Source organism: Aristolochia californica, unplaced genomic scaffold (genome assembly GCF_029961685.1).
Source record: "Aristolochia californica isolate CCGP_79_NKW_82.1479 unplaced genomic scaffold, dmAriCali1.0.hap1 SCAF_8, whole genome shotgun sequence".
Classification (NCBI taxonomy): Eukaryota; Viridiplantae; Streptophyta; class Magnoliopsida; order Piperales; family Aristolochiaceae; genus Aristolochia; species Aristolochia californica.
This window is the reverse complement of record NW_027182279.1, coordinates 38,430,777-38,437,627: the sequence shown is the minus strand read 5'-3', so window position 1 is coordinate 38,437,627 and position 6,851 is coordinate 38,430,777. Positions and strand designations below refer to the sequence as shown.

Sequence of the window (6,851 nt, the reverse complement as noted above, 5' to 3'; positions counted from 1 at the left end):
AGTTTAAAGATTATATTGTAATTAAGTGTATTGTAAAGGTTTAGAGATTCTCTTGTTTTTTATGTTTTTCTCATGTTGGGGCACTAACACTGGAAACTGTTTTCCAATGCACATGAAGTTGTTAACACTAATACCAAATGCGAAGATGATCTTCATGTACATGACTGACATGATCTTCATGTTGGACATGAACTTGATCTTTAAGAATCCATTTTAGTGTTGCACTTGATGAGAATAAAGGTATTAACTTCCTTAATTTTTCACTAAGTTATTAACCCTTAGTCAAACTTCCTTAATTTTTCATTTGATTTTTTAGTATGAATACCTTACATCCAAAAAGTTGTAGAGAAGGTTATGTTGGGAAACATGCCCATGTACAACTTAGAAAAGGCTTAATAATTGTTCGGTTTACAATGTAGCAAGCTTTATAGCTTCGCCCCAAAAATTTATGAGGTAAATCATATGCATGTAAATTAAAGTTTTATTCTTGGCGTACCTTTTTCTGCTATACAATGTCCTAATTTTTCTCCTTCCAACGTTTCTCCCATGATGTTTCTCTTCTTCTTTCTCCTTATTTTTCTTCTCTCTGCTCTCTCGGTCAATGTGTTCGACGCAGTCTGGTTTTTTTATTTCTATGCGAAGAGACCGAACTTGGTGATGGACTGATGTGGGTGATATTGAAGCTCAACAACTTTCTTCCAACTCTATTCAAGAGATTGACTAGATGAGATATATGTATTACGAACTCTCTCATTTTCTGTTCCCTGTTTACTTCTCTCTAGCATTTCAGTTACCAACCTTTTCTTCTGTTCTTTTACTAACTTCTCTTAATAAATTTTGTGGCAAAAAATTTACCTTCTGGGTTTGTCCTATTGTTCAATATCGAGGTTTGCCCCATTTTTTCTTATCTCATTTTTCTTTTAAAAAAAAGCCTTTTAGGTCCTTCCCTTAACTCATCCTTTTTTTTTTTTTTTTTTTTTTGCAATCCAAAGGTTCTAGACTTCCTAGTTGTTACTCTTCTCTTCTATCTTGGTAGTTGTATTTTTAATTTTTTTAATGGTGCATAGTGAGAATTACTCCAATATTAGTTTTCAATTTCGTGTTGGTTTAAAAAGTGCGGTTTTTTTTTTTTCAAATTATGTTTCAATTTCTGTATCTTTTGTAATCTTAAATTGCTTTTGTTTCGATTACAGTTTCTACACAACTATTTAACCACTATTTTTATTTGAAGTACTTTCAATTTCTTTGCTCTAAAATTATTCTTTACTGTTATTATCATATTACATGACTGTGATCTTTGGTGAGTATTCTGTTGCAATCTCCTTTGATGTTGTAATACCTTTTTCTTATTTTTTTCTTTTTTACTAGAAGTCTCTATTTTACTTTACTTCTGTTTGCTGCTGTCTTCTATTCTATGACCTCTTACTGGCTATAACTGTTTCCGCTCAGATTTTGTAGAAAAATTCTTGCACAGACTGCCCTTGTTATGCCCAACTCTAATCTCTGGTTAGTATTTTCTTTCATTGAACAGTTAAGTTGTATTTGCCTCTTGCTTCTCTTTGCTGTTGGCTTCTTTATTCTACAACAATATGAAACTTAATATGGGAGTTGGCTGGGCATAGTAAGTAATGCATGCTCTCTCTCTCTTTCTCTGTCTCTGTCTCTGTCTCTGTCTCTCTCTTTGTTTCTGTCTGTGTTTAATATTTGGTTTTACCCAACGTTTGATTTGTTTTGTATTTCGTTTGTTTCAAAATTTTAGTAACCTTCTACCCAAAAAAATTGCCTTTGATTTAGCAACAACAAATTGCAAAATACTTTTGGGCATTATGCATATTTTGAGGTTGAACATTCACTATTTTTAATACATGAATGAACCCATTGAAGTCCAATTCACCAAGCAACATGAAGGTACAAGAAGAAATGACTGGCATTTATCTCCTTCCATTAGTGAAGACAAACATTTTTCATCTGACTAGAATTTCCTTTACAGTATAATTGCAGCTGCACTGCTAATTATAAATTGAATAAAAAACTGCTCTATAGGGAATGGAAAATTTTGGAATGAGAAATTGATCTTACACATTTAATAGGGAATCCATCCATTTAAGGAGTTCCTGAATAATCTTATTTTGAAAATGATTTTATTGTTCACATCAAATAACAAACATAAGCATTGGATGTTGATTCAATCGCACGATATCCAGGGGAAAAAGTCTAAAGAGTGATTGCAAGGAAGAAGCCTCAACTTTCTACCGTTTTGTCACAAACTTTTGAAAAATCTTTTCTTTGTACAGATCTTTGATCGATTTATATTTATATTATTTTTACTATTTGTACTCTTTTGATAGTTTATCTACACTGAACATGCAGAACTTAGGCAATTATGTTGTTTCAATTATTTTTTCATCGGATCCTCGAGAACTCTGTTTGATGCCAAATTTGATAAGAAAATTTAAAGGAGAATTTGGAATTATATATTGATCTTACACATTTAATGGGAGTCCATCCATGTAAGGAGTTCCTCAATAATCTCATTTGAAAAGGATATTGTCCGTCGATTTGGATGAGCTCCTTTAGGGCTTACTAACAAACATTGAATTCCTTTTTGTGAAGGTATATTTTGAACAATTTTAAAAAAAGAGTATATCGAATAAAAATTATATGAACCCTGAAGTAAAGGGTATGGGAGGTGTCATCTATGGTCGAGGGATATCCTGGAACCTGGGCCTGCGGTCCCCCTTTCGTACTAACCAATTAGAAATCAGTGCCAAAGCTCCTGTTGGGTTCTCCCACCCAACACCTTTCCACATGGCTGCTTACCAAGAATTTGTATTCCTCTTCTTGGTTGTTGCACAAAATCTTGCCGCTAGCATCTCTCTTCATTGTCATGGTCATTCGAACTAACAAGTGAGTTCTGTCTTTTTTGCCTCCATTCTTTCCGTTTTCTTTTTGTTTTTGTTTTTTCTATTTCGTTTCAAACAATCTATTTTCCCCATCTTATGATGTTTTTTTATTTCTTTTTTTGTTTCATCATTTGCTTTCTACCTCTTTTAATGTTTTCATATCTTGTGGAAGGTGGCTCCTGAGTTTTGCTCTGCTTGCTTGTGGTTTCTTGGTAAAAGCTAGGAGTTCTCTTTAAAAGGTCCAAAAAAAAATTATATGAGAAGCAAAGGGACAGGGGCAGAGAGGCTTACTGATAGAAAAAGTAAAACAAACAATTTTTCTTTTGTTTTGCTCTAGTTCAAATGCTACATTGGATAGACCTACTAATCAAATTTATCAGTTACAGGTTTAACTACCATTGTGAACATTACTATAATCATTGCTCTTATAGAACATTCAACCATCCTTTGTATTTTACACAGTAGCAATTCTGTAGAAGATGAAAGGATCAGACTTTGCAAAACAGAAAAAAAATATGAGAGAGCTGTACTGATTTGTATCCCTTACCTTTCTTAGGAGGTTTAAAGTGAAAGTTGAACCCCATAGAGTTCCAATGCCAAAGGAAAGCAGGGTATGTGGTAATCTGGAATGTGTCTCTTTTCAATAACTCTTTGTCGTTTTTTTTGTCATATTTTGTATATATTGACACAAGAAATTCATGTCGCATGTGGAGCAACTTTAACAATTTTTGTTTAGAAGTATTTCATGTGGTGTTTTATTAGCATAAGGATGATCTTTTCAGTTGAATGGTGCCTACACGAACCTTTGCAGTAGTTAATTTCAACCTCTTTACATCCGGGGATGCTTTAGTCTTTTTTTCTCCTTTGAAGTATATTTATTAGGATGCCATCGTAAATTGTTTATTAGAATTGCAGTTGGTAAAAGTCACAACCCGCAAATGGGGTGTGTCTACTACCTCTCACTCTGGCAATATGCACACATACCTTATTTCATTAAAGTTAGCTCTAATAATGAGAGCATTTAGTCATCTATTTGAAAATTGCTTCTCACATGGTTGCAGCTAAAGACAATATGTGGCTTCTCCAATGTAAAGTTCACTCAATTTAGTGGTGGACAAATGAAGTTGCCTGTTGTAAAGGGTCATTTTTTGAGAGGTGTTTTATTGAAGGTCAACCTAAAAGAAGGGGCCTATGGTGTCTCAAATAGTTTGACTAGACACCCTTTTCTATCCCTTGTGGCCTCTTAAACTAGTAAGCACTAAGCAAGCTTACTAAGAATTCAAACAGGGAAACTATCTACTCACTCTCAATCAAGGAGATGGCTCCCAATGTCTAACAGCATTCAAGAATTTGTATTCCAAAATTTCACTTGGGTTTCACATCATGGCAGTAAAGATTATCTTCCTAGTTCTCTGGCTGGTTTGGCTTTGTATCTTATTAGGGGTTTTGTTAGGGGATGCCCTTCATCTCAAGGAAGGGATCCTCCAACTTTTAGTTCTGGACATGGATTTGGTGTAGGCAAGGCTGGGGTCTTGAATTTTTTTCATTAATGTGTACGAAATCTACATTTTCAAGAAAAAAAGGTTCTTTTACTTCTTATTATTGATTGAGTGGGTTGTGAATTTTTGACTTAATAACATTTGCTTTGGTTTTTTTTGTGGCCTTTATTATGAGAGACCATTTTATATTCTATGTCATCGAGTGGAATTTGTGTGTGCGATGTTTATGAGTTATTCTCGTAACTTTTATTTTCGTCACTTGAGTGTTAGTACTTTAGATTAACTTCTAGAAAGGTTATTATGGCTCTTTACTACCATTTCTAATTTCTGCTGTTCGTGGATATTTTTTTATTTTACAAAATTTCAGATCCAGTAACCACAATGTCAAATTCTTTTACTTTGGGAGCTAAACAAAATGGAAAGAGGAGTAAATTTTAAAGCTGAGATCTCATATTCCAGATGCAGCTGGTAAAGATCCTCCTTAGAGTTCATTGGGGAGCACCATCAAGGCCAGTAGTTCAATCTTCAAGATATTATATCACTAAGAACAGTCAGAACAGCAGATATATTGACTTCTCAGGAGTGATAATCAGGTGTTTGTACATATGTCAATCCACAAGAAAGTTTATACCTGTTCACATCCAAATTTATTGTGATCCCTTCAGTAGGATTTTACGTTATTTCTGCAGTTTCACCAGATCAACTGTAACTTCTGAGAATTGCTCAATCCTTGAATCTAGTGGCTTCAAGCATCGATTCAAAAATTGGCAGGAAAAAAGGAAGCACAAGCTGACAGTGAGCACTTTCAGTGGAGCCATTGGTTTCTGGCCTCATCGAAGAGTCCAGCTGTGGCTGGAGAAGGTAGACTCCTTGCATCATTTCACCAAGATATTATCATAGGCTGGAGTAACATCAAAGAAGAGGTTGCACTGGAAAGGTACAAACTTATAACTGGGAATACAGTTTATTTTTCAGAATTTCAGCCATACAATAAGAGCAAGCCAGAAGATGATTGGCTCGCAGCTTCACCAGATGGGTTGGTGGAATATGCAGCTCATGGATTGCCCTTTGATGGGGTCCTTGAGATTAAGTGCCCATTTTTCAGAGGGGAAATGTATCAGGCTTTTCCTTGGTCCAGGCTTCCCCTTCATTATATGCCACAAGCTCAGGGTTTGATGGAGATATTAGACAGGGATTGGATGGATTTGTACTGTTGGACTCCTAATGGTAGTAGTTTGTTTAGAATCCACAGAGACAAGCAATATTGGGAACTTATGGAGTTGGCTTTATCTGATTTTTGGTGGAAACATGTCCAACCAGCAAAGCACTTGTGCTTTAAGGATCAATCAAGGGACCTGTTTGAAGTAGTGGAGCCCTTCAAGCCTTCACCCAAACATGAACTGTGTCCCTCTATTGTGCGAGCAAGTAAGAAATTGGTCAATGAATCTAAATTGTTAGTACGAGAAATTTATGGAGGCTTGAGATCATGTACAAAGAATGTCCACCCTCCCCTTCAGGGGCGGAAGTAGTTAAAACTTAGACAGTTCATTAATTGGAAATCCAGGACCAGCAGGTTGCGGGTTGTCTGAAAGATCATACTGGCTCTATACTCTTTCTTTATTCAGGTCCCCTCAGTGACAAGTGGTTCCACGGAGGTTGAAGCAAATGTGTCGATCCACATTGTAATAATAGCAGCACAAGATCCTCCTGACCACCTCATCATGGAGGGGGGATTCAGCAAATGTAATCATATGGGCTGCCGGGAAATCTAAGCCTCCCTTCCACAAGGAATGTTGAGTGAAGATATGTATCTCTATCAGCTAACGGTCTCTCCAATTTTCTTGCGAAAGAGAAGTCTCCAGGGAGCATCTAGCTATTGTGAGCTCCCTCCTTGTGTCGTGTATTTTTTTCTGATATGAATAAAAGTCATCAACGTTTTTCAAAATAACAGAGAATATGACTAAGAATTAGCACGTCAAGAACAATATATCTCAAGCTGCATCAGTCTAAAATATGGGAGTGGGTGTGGAATCTCGTCAAGTCCCAACCTTGAGGTCATGAAAGAAGAGGCTGAAGAGGCTGATTTGAGGGCATGGTGTGTATGAGTTATAAATATGAAATTTTATGGGCAAATGCTGACATTTTATATTTGAGATAAGGCTGTGGATGAAGGACAAGATACTATGCAGCTCAAAGAGTATACACGAAATTCAAAGGTGGTTAATGGTGAGTAAACTCTTTGGCTTGATGCACTTCAAGAAGCCATTTTTTCTTACAGTTAAAGAGGTAAAAATAGACCAGAAAGTTTATGGAGTCTTTTTCAGTGTTTGGCATGAGAAACAGTGGTAACTTATGTTGCTCGGTACAGTGTGATCAGGATGTCTATATCAATTGCCTTGTATTTTGGATTGTGCCTTTCACTCAAAAGGCCACATGGAAGGGTTTCCTA

At 35.9% G+C, this 6,851-nt stretch overlaps 1 long non-coding RNA gene across 1 annotated transcript; it reads left to right on the top strand.

Moving 5' to 3' along the window:
- Positions 1–646: 646 nt before the first annotated feature.
- On the top strand, positions 647–4,905 carry LOC137938781 (uncharacterized). Its single transcript, XR_011109905.1, has 3 exons — positions 647–735; positions 1,450–1,506; positions 4,770–4,905. It is a non-coding gene; the product is annotated as an uncharacterized lncRNA (long non-coding RNA).
- Positions 4,906–6,851: the final 1,946 nt, after the last annotated feature.